Raw genomic sequence first — 12,461 nt, 5'->3', positions numbered from 1 at the left:
GTGTTTATTTTCTAGAGTAAAAGCAATGAAAGGAGGCAAACGCATACGTGTGCTACTTAAGAAAGTATCTATGTATCCTTCCGCAATTACGTACATCGACTTTAGTAAATCTTTTGACAAAATCTGAGAATGTAACATTAGTTTATTATTTTCAAATGACATTTTAATTCATAAGAAAGTTGTTTACTGATTCATTAAATTGTAGTTTTTGATTTTTCACATTTTATAGTTGAAAGAGAAATGAAAAGGATAAAACAAGATTTAAAAAATGAGATTCATATAATTAGATTTGTGTTATATATATAAATAATAAACAAGTTTAAAACTTATTAAAACTAGGCATGAAAATAAATTCAATTTTATGAAATCTTTTTTTCCTCTACTTTCTTTTAAGAAAAATGAAATTATTGTTTCACTTAGAATATATTATATATAAATTAAATTTTTAGAAGACTGAAAATACTTAAGTGATGAAAATTCACATAAAAATACATATATATACTTAAGAGTGTATATAATTGGTTGGAATTTAAAATGAATGAAAACTAAAATGATCCCTTAAGAAATTTTTAGCACTAGAAAATTCGCGCGGATAAATTAACTAGTATATATATAAAGGAGACTCTTAGCCCATCCTATGTGTCATGTCTTAGAGACCTCCAATTCTATTTATCTTTTTTTGTGGTCTTTTTTGGCTATGTTTTCCTAATATTTGAATATTTTCATCTTTTTGTATTTAATGTCTTTAATAAAAGTAATTATTTATAAATCATACCTCTTTAATTATACTCTTAATAATAACAATAAATCCAACATTTTAATCTTCATAACCCCCAAAATTTCATTTATAAGTTTATGACACCTTACGGCATTCCTCCATTTTGCCTATGTAAATTCATAGTTTATTTCATCAAAATTCTCATTCAAGATTATTGTTTCTCTTCTCCATCACCATATAACTTGTGAATTAATCAATGTGTGAAAGAAAAAGACAAAATAAAGGTAAGAAAAATTTGTTTTTCAGAATCTTTCTTTGCATCTTTTATGTGTTTGATCACATTTTCATTTATTATACTTATATACTTATATTATGGATGATAGCAAACTTATATATATATATATTATCGACATTCGAGAATGCAAAAAGAAGAGGTGCACAAGAAGCAAAAGCAGGAAGAAGCCGAAGAAGGAAATAGAAGTAGAAGAAGAAACAAGAAGAAGAAATAAGAAGAAGCAGAAACATAGGAAGAAACAAGAAGAAGAAGCACGAATGAGTGTTAGCTTAAATTTATCATTAATTTGTTAAGTATTTGATTTATAATAACTATAAGTAATTATAAAGAATAAATGAAAGAAATGAAGAGTCATACTCATGTAATAACCTACAAATTAAGAATTTGTGAAGGCAATAAAGATATGTTGTGGTGATCTTCTCTTCTCCTTTTATTTAATTTTATTAACGTGTAATAATGTGCTAAAGATAGGAAATAAAAAGACAATAATGACTAGAGATAAAAAGACAATAATAACTAACCTATGTGTTAAATTGAGCTATTCATATAATAATCTACATTAGTGTATCATAAAATCGAAATTATTAGTTTTCCTACTGCCCTTCTATTGTTAATCCACTTAAATTTTATTTAGATTTTTCTCTAGAATTCGATGGATCGAATTGAAGCTCTTATGATTCTTAAATAATAGAAAATTTTGAGGTGATCAAGTAGAAAAGACTATTAGCATCTCCAAAGTGTAAAAGAGTGAGGAAAGACGTGTGGTGATTTTGTTTATTTTGCTGACTTGCATGCATTTTTTTTATTTTGAGTATTTTCTTCGTTCATTTTTATTTGTACAATTTAAAAAAACAATAAAAATAGAAGGATCATATCACTGCTGTTAATTATAAATCATCTAAATATGTTAGTAAATGAATTGTAAAACTAAGTCTTCTAGGGACTGTTAGACTAAGCTTATAAGCACATTTTCAAGTGCACTTGTACTTTTCCGCCAAGACTCAAAAAGGGGCTCTCATTTAACGATCTGTTCGGTTGTTTTGAGTATAAGAATCATTTTGATCGCCTAAATGACACTTTTCGTAGGTTTAAAATATGAAAATTTAAGGTAAATTAACTAGTAATGGATGTTTGAAAGTTTCTACAAGATGCAGTTGGTGATTTAGGACTTAGATAGTTTGGAAGAGTCTCGGTTTGATTCAGATACTTGTTTAGTAAGTATTTTTTATTCATGACCTTAAAAAGAAAGGTGAAATAGATATTCAACAATTCCGTCTAAGTGCTAATTTAACAGATCTATTCACCAAGGTATAGTTAAGCTCAATACGTAAGAAGTTGGTATACAAGATCAATGTTTGTGTCATCTGCTAGACATTACGTGATGTTTTCATCAGAAACAGTACTAAAATATATGTTGGACTCTTTTTTCCTGTTTTACTTTCAATTTTTTTAGTTGGAAGAAAAAAATATTTTCTAACAAAACTAGTGAAGTAGACGTGATAAACATACATGCACCCCACAACAACAACCTTCTTTATGTAATGTAAGTCCCATCTATATACATGCCCTTAAGAGTAAACCTTCATCATATCAACTAGAAGAAAATACTACAATCTTCAAAACTGTATTATGCCAACTTCTCAAACATCTTTTCCCAAATATTTACAAGACCTAGAAGGCGTAAATGAAGAGTATAGGAAATTTTTCTCAGTCCTACCAAAAGAAAAGGATGGATGGGATCATATATGTACAAGTACCAAGGTTTTTGTGCATTCACAAGAACAATTCAAGGTGTGATTGTATGTCAACAACAATTTCAAGCTCAATATAGTGATATCATGTGATGCCCCGGAAAAATTTTCCGTTAAGATCTCGGACTAAAATGTGTTGAATTCTATTCTTTATCGTGATTAATAATTTTTCTGTGTAGAATTTCGGGATATGCGACCCGTCATCGCGTAGAGCATCGAATAAGCTTTCCAACGATATGTGGATCATCCAAAACGGACACTCGAGCGATGAGTTCTGATCATTCCGATCTAATCGTGAATAGTGGTGAACAGTAAATGTGCAGGAAAAAAAATACTAAGGTCAGGCGAATTTTAGGGTCAACTTCAAACGATCATAACTCCTTGTACATAATGATCCGGGTGAGCTACTATATATCAACAGAAATCTCTGAAAGTCTTCTTTCTAATGAAATTGGTTTCATCCAATTTGGCCATCGGAACAAAAAGTTATGGTCGATCTACTTCAGCATATCAAAACAGTCCACCAAAGGACAGATTTGACATTATTTGATTTTTAAGGGTATTTTGGTCATTCCCACTCCAATCCATCTGGGTAAACCATAGATTTAAGTCCATTAAGAGCATTCAGTAGGTCATTTTTCTCCAAAATTTCCTAAGGCTCAAACCCCAACCCTACTACTCCAAATTTCATCATTCTATGTCTCTTGATTGAACCGTAGAAATTTCAAATTGATTTGGGATTCGAGTTGATCATGTTAAGGGCTTCGAGAAGCACCCTTTATTTTCGTGAATAAAGTTCCGGAGTTGGAAGTTCATATTCATCTTCCATTTTAGGTATGTGGAGCTTTGAACAAGATTATCCTTTCGATCTTATGCCCGGTATTTTTGTTGAATTACATTGACATGAGATTTTACATGTTTTACCATGAATTGAAAATATGGTTTTATATCTTATATTATGGTCCATGAGCTATGGGATTATGTTATCCAATATGTGTATGATGTTGAGATGGAATTATGTCCAAAAAGTATTTGATTATGAGAGTATGATGATTTAATTTGGTAAGCCTTGATTTATACTATCATTCCACTATTTCCTTATTATGAATTTATAATTGATATTGGAAATTCTATATCCCTACTATGGGCTGATGTCTCAAGTACCTTTAAATGAGAGTTGGATGGCAAATTGAGAAATGTTGATATTGAAGTTGCAATGAGTCTTGGTATTTTTCGGATGATTTTGATGAGTTAAATTATTGAAAATATTATGTATTGAGTCTTCATATCCTTGTCCAAATGTCGAGTCGGTTATGATTCAATGCATTGATACCTTGTTGATGTTGAGGAAGATTAAAATATTTTGAGCTAAAATATGTTGAGTTAGGAATCCACAAATTGATATGATTTGATAAATGGGAAAGAGATTTGATTTGGTCTTTATGATAGACCCTTGTGATGTTGTGGTGGATTTCCTAACATGTTCTGAGCTTGTTGGGGAGTAGTACTTAGCACCGAGAGGGAAATTTGGTATTTCCCCAAACCTATGTGCCATCGTAGGGTTGTTTGATAATGATATTATTAGCCAGAGAGCCCGATTGTGATTATTGTAGTTTTAAGGTCGCACTCCCCGGCAAATAGTATGACACTCCCGCCAACGGGGGTTTCAAATATTGGTATTCCACGTAGCTCACGTGGGATTGTCGGTTATAGGAAACTCCCCTGTCCATAAGAGTCATGTTTATTGAAATACCTAGTCACTCCGAGTTTTGATGTGGTAATCAAGTTTCCTATGATGATCTATAATGATTTATGAGGTTTTTCTCCTACATTTCGTATCTAAGATGTTATGAGTTACATGATTCAATGTGACTCAAGCCAGGTGTGTCATTATGGTCCGTATGTACGTTCTTACAAAATTTATGATATTATTTATATTTTGCATGTGCCCCCACATACTCAGTATGTATCTTGTGCTGACCTACATATTTCTCTATAGGCTACATTCTTACCATGATGTAGGTTAAGGTACTCAGTCGCAGCCGCGATAGTGATATCGGAGTGCCGCATCTACATTCCTTCAGTGGTGAGTCCTTATGGTTCGAGGACCAAGTTGCTAGTTTTGGTGTTGTTGTTTTGTGATCCCTTTGGTCTGTTGAGTCAGTTGGGGGTTTGTCCCAATGGCTCATTGATTTTGCTGTACAGAGGCTATGTCAGACTAGTGTATTGTTGGGTTGGTTTGTGTATAGACATTTCATATATGTACAGTCTAACAATATCCCGTGCCATGTGCGAGGTGATATGATATGTACTTATATATATATCCTTAGCGTAGCGTGTATGTTGTTATGTTGGAACCCAAGGGTAGTTTTTTGTCTTAAAGGGTTAGCTTGAGGCTACGTGTAGCCTTGGGCACCGTGTGGCGTCTCGAGATGATATTTTGGGGCATTACATATCATCCTTGTTACATCTCCTAAATCAGGAACCACTTGGTTAAAGTAACTTTTATTTGTTTTATTGAATCGAATGAAACACCCTATTTTTGAACAAATTCATCCTTTAGTTGTCAAGAACCCTCACGATCTCGTTACATTCTTGGAACTTAGACTCTAAGTGGATGGAAAAGTCCCTGATTTTTCATCATTCACTTCACCTTGACTCTTGTCAACTCATGTGCCTTTTTTCTTCCTTGCCAAAATCTGTCCAAGATTCAAGAACCAAACTTGTTTATATGTAGGAATCCGAGGGACATTTTTATCTCTATATGGAATTTTACAAACAAGTTAAGACTTCATCATATAGATACCAATTCTATAGAAAAAATATTTGATCTTTTTTGTAAGGGGGTGAGCCTTTATGGTCCGTATTGGAATCACATATTAGATTATTGGAAACAAAGCATAGAAAAGCCTAAGAAAGTGCTTTTCTTGATGTATGAAGAAATTAAATCACAACCCAAACATCAACTTAAACGCTTGGCTGATTTGTTGGAATGTTCATTTTCCATAGAGGAAGATGTTGTTTTTCAACTTTTTCGGGTACAAGAATAATCTGTAATTTGACACAATAACTTCAACACTAGTTCAAGTTTAAAACAAGAACACTATGAAGTACAACAACACCCTCAACACAAGATCAAAGTGATCTTTCTATGAAGTGTTTTGTTTTTTCAGAAATTAAGATGAAACAGAAATGTAAAACCAAGTCCCCCGACTTCACAGAGTTTCCTTAAAGAATAATTCCCCTCACTATACCCGAGATTTTGGAATCTTCCTCATAGGATAAAATGACTTTGAATCCAACTATAGTGGTACCTCAAATAATTGGATTCGTCAAACTCACTCAACGATTTGATTGATCACAAGGAATTTTATGAAGACAAGAAGAGTTTGTATTTCAGAAAATTTTTCAAACCAAAACCTGTGGATAAATGCATGTTTATATAGCCATCAAGTGCTCCTTTCAAAAGGAGGCAATGGTTCATCTGAAAAGGTGTATTCTTTGGAAGAGTCATGTCTGATCATTTGAAACATTGTGTCTTTTTGTAAACAGACACAACTATCTGAACAGTCACTCCTTTTCCAAAATAATATATCTTTTCATAAAAGGTTGTGTCCCTCCATTTTTCATTCACACCAATTGAACCCAAAAATCCCCTAAATGAATGGGGAATGACTATTCTTTGTAAAACCTTACGGACAAATATGTGATCATCAAGCAAAGACTGATTGCAATAGGATAAGTGGGTTTCCCTTTGAACTTTCCATAGTGAACATGCATCGGATGCACTCGGTCAATCGGTAGATTTGATATCTTTGAACCGTCGAGCTTTAATATACACCTAGACACCACATGTCACACAACCAACCTTTTACCATTTATAGTTCTCATGGTTTTCTTCTTTTCAGCCATGAACACGTCCCAGTTTCATGAGTGCTTAGAGAATAGACCTTTACTAACATTTTCCTTGAAGCGGCTTCCACTTTACCCTCACATAGGTGATTTCTAAATGTTCAATCCTATAGATTAAACTATTTGGTCAAATCTGCTAAATTTATATAATCATTAAAAGACTTTTCACCTTAAGTTTTATCCTTGTTTACTAAACATTGTCTACATCATGAGAATAGTTTAGTATTTTGACAATGTTGAACCTGTCAGACACAACTTTGTTTGATCTCCTTGGATGTAACTCTTGGAATCTCCAGTCTGCTAGGTCGATTTACCACCATACTGACTTGTCCTAGTTCTTAAACCCTTTTCTTTGGATGTTCTCTCAACTCCTTCTCTAGATAGGCCTTTTGTAAATGGATCCAACACATTATCCTTTGACTTCACATAGTCAACAGTGATAATTCCACTAGAGACAAGTTCTATAATGGTATTATGTCTCCGTCTTATGTGATGAGATTTACCATTATACATCATGCTCCTTTCCCTACCTATTGCCGCTTGGCTATTACAGTGTATACATACTGGTGCCACTGGTTTGGGCCAATAAGGAATATCTTCCAAGAAATTCTGAAGCCTTTCTACTTCTTCACCGACTTTATCTAATACGATAAATTCAGATTCTATTATAGAGTGAGCAATACAAGTTTGTTTGGATGATTTTCAAGACACCGCTCTTCCACTGATAGCAAATGCATATCCACTCGTGGATTTTATTTCGTTCAATCCAGTGATCCAATTTACATTACTATATCCTTCAAGTACCGTAGCATATTTATTTTAATGCAAAGTGTAGTCTTGAGTATATTTAAGATACCCCAAAACTCTTTTCATTGTCATCCAATGAGTTTTATTAGGATTACTCGTGTACCGACTCAACTTACTAATAACGCATGTTATGTCTGCTCGTGTACAGTTCATTATATTTATTAAACATCCTAATACTCTTGCGTACTACAATTATAAGTTACTTTCACCTTCATTCTTTCAAATTGCTAAGCTCATATCCAATGGAGTCTTGGCAATACCAAATTTCATATACTTGAATTTGTCAAGTACCTTGACAATGCCAACCCTTGTGGCATTCTATGGATTCTTATCCCTAAGATCATATCTGAAAATTCAAAGTCTTTCATATTGAACTTTCTCTCGAGCATGCATTTCATTGCATTTATGTCTGAAATATCTCTAATGATGATCAACATATCATCCACATATAAACACACAATGACTTGGTGATTTGGAGTGTCTTTAATATAAACACATTTATCACATTCATTAATTTTAAATCCATTTTTCAATATGGTTTGGTCAAACTTTGCATGTCATTGCTTAGGTGTTTGTTTTAGTCCATAAAGTGACTTAACAAGTTTACACACCTTATGATCTTTTTCTGGAACCACAAAACTCTCAGGTTGTTCCATGTAAATTTCTTTCTCCCATTCTCCATTTAGGAATGCAGTTTTCAAATTCATTTGATGGATTTCAAGATCACATATCGCCACCAAGGCAATTAACATTCGAATCAATGTTATCCTTGTTACCGATGAGTATGTATCAAAGTAATCAAGGCCTTCTTTTTGTTTAAAGCCTTTTACTACAATTCTTTCCTTGTATTTGTCAATAGTACCATCCATTTTCATTTTCCTTTTGAAGATCTATTTAGATCCTAAAGGTTTGTTTCCTGGAGGAAAACCGACCAATTCCTACATATGGTTGCTAAAGATTGAATCAATCTCATTATCGACTTCCTTTTTCCAAAAGGATGAGTCCGAAGAAGCTATTGCTTCCTTAAATGTTTGAGGCTCATTTTCTAAGAGAAATGCCACAAAATTTGATCCAAACGAAGTTGACATTCTTTGACATGTACTACGTCTTGGATTCTCATCATTATGTACATTCTCACTTGGTTTATCTCGAGGTCGTTTAGACCCCCTACTAGACTATTCATGTCTAGTATTATATGGATAAATGTTTTTAAAGAATTCAGCAATTCAATTATCATATTTTCATTAATATCCAAATGTTTGGATTTATGAACCAAAAACCGACATGCTTTACTACTTTTACCATATCCTATGAACACGCAGTCCACCTTCTTAGGTCCTATCTTAACACTTTTAGGAATAGGAATTTGGACCTTTGCTAGACACCCCCACACTTTGAAATATTTCAATTTGAGTTTCCTTTCTTTCCATTGTCATATGGAATTAATTGTGTCTTATTATAGGGCACTCTATTGAGTATTTAGTTAGCTGTAAGGATAGATTCCCCCCGCAAGTTTTGCAGTAAACCTAAACTTATTTGTAAGACATTCATCATTTCCTTGAAGGTTTGGTTTTTTCTTTTCGCAATACCATTATACTGAGGTAAATACGGGGTCGTAGTTTGATGGACAATTTCATTCTCTACACATATTTGTGCATAGGCATATTCATATTCTTCGCCCCTATCATTTCTTATCGTTTTGATTTTTTTCTCTAACTGATTTTCAACTTCTATTTTATATTTTCTAAACGCATCTATTGCTTCATCCTTGCTGTTAAAAAATAGACATAATAATATCTAGTGCAATCGTCAATAAAAGTTATAAAATACTTTTTTCCACCACGAGATGATGTTGAATTCATATCAAAAATGTCTGTGTGGATTAAGTCTAAGGGATTTGAATTCCTTTCAACGGACTTATACGGATGCTTAGCATACTTTGATTCCACACACATTTGATATTTTGATTTATTACACTCAAAGTTTGGAAAAACTTTTAAGTTAATCAATTTTCATAATGTTTTGTAATTAACATAGCCTAAACGTTCATGCCACAAATTAGGAGACTTAAGCAAGTAAGAAGAATTTGAACTTTTATTGATTTTAATATTTATTACATTCATTTTGAATAGGACCTCATTGAGGTAGCCTTTTCCTATACACTTCTCCTTTACTAAGTATAATTTTTTCTGGAAATAAATACACGTTTGAATCCATTCTTGTCTAGAAGTGAAACAGAAATCAAGTTCTTTCGTAACTCAGGAACATACAAGACATTGTTAAGTGTCAACACTTTGCCGGAAGTCATCTTCAAGCACACTATTCCTGTTCCTTCCACTTTTGCAGTAGCGGAGTTTGCCATGTCGATTTTTTCTTCAACTTGAGCCGAAGCGAACGTCGAAAATAACTCCTTGTTAGTACAAACATGGTGGGTGGCACCAGAATCCATCCACCATTCGTGAGGATTTTCCAACAAGTTGCATTCGGAAAGCATAGCACACAGATTACCCATTTCTTTCTTAGACTCAGCTAGATTTGCTTGGTCCTTCTTCTTCCCTTTCTTCAGGGCACGACAATCTGTAGACTTGTGGCCAATCTTTTCACATTTGAAGCACTTTTCCTTGAATTTCTTCTTAGGTTGATTCCTTTCATTTCTATCTTTCTTTTGCTTTTTAGAGTTGTTTTGGTCATCTGCTACAATGTTTTCCCCACTTATTGTAGAATTGCCTCTTGACCTTCTTTCTGCAGCCTTTTTATCTTCTTCAATACATAGTCGTACAATCAGATCTTCGACTAACATCTTCTTACGTTTGTGTTTCAAATAGTTTTTGAAGTCTTTCCACATAGGTGGTAGTTTCTCTATTATTTCCACTAGTTGAAATGTTTTATTCACAATCAAACCTACAATAATGTTCATGTGAATACTAAGAACATTTTTAAATTGTTCAACAACGGTATTTGTCAAAATTATACCTTCTGCTAGGAGATCATGGATGATCACTTGCAGTTCCTGCACTTAAGAAACAACAGACTTGTTGTCTATCATTTTGTACTCTAGGAATCTTGCAATAAAGAACTTTTTGGTTCCAGCATCCTCCGTCTTGTACTTCGGTTCTAGCGCTCCCCATAACTCTTTTGTAGTCTTGGTTCCACTATACACATTGTAAAGGTCATCTTGGAGACCACTCAAGATATAATTCCTATAAAGGAAATTTGAGTGTTTCCAAGCCTCCTCAATCATGAAGCATTCTTTTGCAGAGGTTCTCTCGGACGCCTCCGGAGCTTCCTCAACCATGAACCTTTGAAGACACAGAGTTGTGAGGTAGAAGAACATTTTCAGCTACCATCTCTTGAAGTCAATACCCGTGAAATTTTTGGGTTTCTACGCCAGTGCCATAGCTTGCGGAGCATTAGTATGACTCATTGTGGCAATACTAGTTACCGTCATAGTCGTTCCAGCATCATGCATTTGACTATCAATCGTCATTTTACTATCACCACAAGACAGTACTTTAAGTATATCGAAATACTTATTAAAAAATTGCAGCAACTTTAAACACTTCTTGTTTCTAGTTTAATGATGAAGTCTTTATGACTTCCAATCATCAACCGAGTGATCTTTAACTTGTGATGAAGATTTTATTTCTTCAAATCACTAATTAAGTTCAATCGGAGTAGAAAGATAATTAATCTCCAGAAACCAAGCTATACAGATTCGAGAAAAAAAACTATAGTGAAAAGAAAATTTCACCAAACAAGAAATTTTTTTTTTTTTATTCATTAAGATTGTTGTTTTTCAATGTTTTCGGGTACAAGAATCTATAATTTGACACAATAACTTCAATGCTAATTCAAGTTTAAAATTAGAACACTATGAAGTACAAAAACACCCTCAACACAAGATCAAAATGATCTTTCTAAGAAGTGTGCTTTATTTTTTTTAGAAATTAAGATGAAATAGAAATGTAAAGCTAAGTCCCCCGACTTCACGGAGTGTCCTTAAGGAAAAATTTTCCTCACTGTACCCGAGGTTTTGGAATCTTCCTCACAGGATAAAATGTCTTTCAATCCAACTATAGTGGTACCTCAAATAATTGGATTCGTCGAACTCACTCAACTATTTGATTGATCACAAAGAATGTTTTGAATACAAGAAGAGTTTGTATTTCAGAAAATTTTTCATACCAAAACTTGTGGATTAATGCAGGTTTATATACCCATCAAGTGTCCCTTCCTAAAGGTGGCAATGGTTAATCCGAAAAGGTGTATCCTTCGGAAGAGTCATGTCTGTTTATTCCAAACATTGTGTGTTTTTTTGAACAGACACAACTATGTGAACAATAACTCCTTTTCCAAAATAATATGTCTTTTCATAAAAGGTTGTGTCCCTTCATTTTTCATTTACACCAATTGAACCCAACAGAAGAAAATTGTGGAGTGGTGGATGAAATATTAAGAATGTGTAGTTTTGAGAATTTGTGCAATTTATAGGTGAATACAAATGGAAAATTGCTAACTGGACTGGAAAATAAAGAGTTCTTTTGTAAAGGAGAAGTTGGAGATTGAAAGAATTATTTTACTACAGAGATGACTGAAAAACTCAATCATGTTATTGAACAAAAATTCCAAAGATCTGAATTAAGGTTTTTGTACATTTGATTAGGCATTAATATGCTATTTTTCTATTGAATGCGGTTATTTATTTTGAAAAAAATCAATGTTGCGTTTGTGTTTGAGAGTAACGTAACAAGAACAAACTACAAAAGTTCAATTGTAGTAGTAGTACTATTTTAAATGTTCACAACTCAAATTGTTGAAAAATATGTAATAAATTCGTATTCTCTATTTGGTTGCGAGCAATCACTTCTTATAGTTATAGTTTCACGGCAAATCCTCATCCCATGTTTGGTGTGAGGTACTAGTTACTCTCGCGATTATATATCCCATCACTTACATCATATTGATGGAATAAGTTATT

At 33.2% G+C, this 12,461-nt stretch overlaps 1 pseudogene; it reads left to right on the top strand.

The window, feature by feature from the left end:
- The window catches only part of LOC107846734, a 69,660-nt pseudogene extending 57,518 nt beyond the window's left edge, over positions 1-12,142 (top strand).
- Positions 12,143-12,461: the final 319 nt, after the last annotated feature.

Source organism: Capsicum annuum, chromosome 11 (assembly GCF_002878395.1).
Source record: "Capsicum annuum cultivar UCD-10X-F1 chromosome 11, UCD10Xv1.1, whole genome shotgun sequence".
Taxonomy (NCBI): domain Eukaryota; kingdom Viridiplantae; phylum Streptophyta; class Magnoliopsida; order Solanales; family Solanaceae; genus Capsicum; species Capsicum annuum.
Note: the sequence above shows the minus strand (reverse complement) of the source record. Positions and strands in the feature narration are given on the sequence as shown.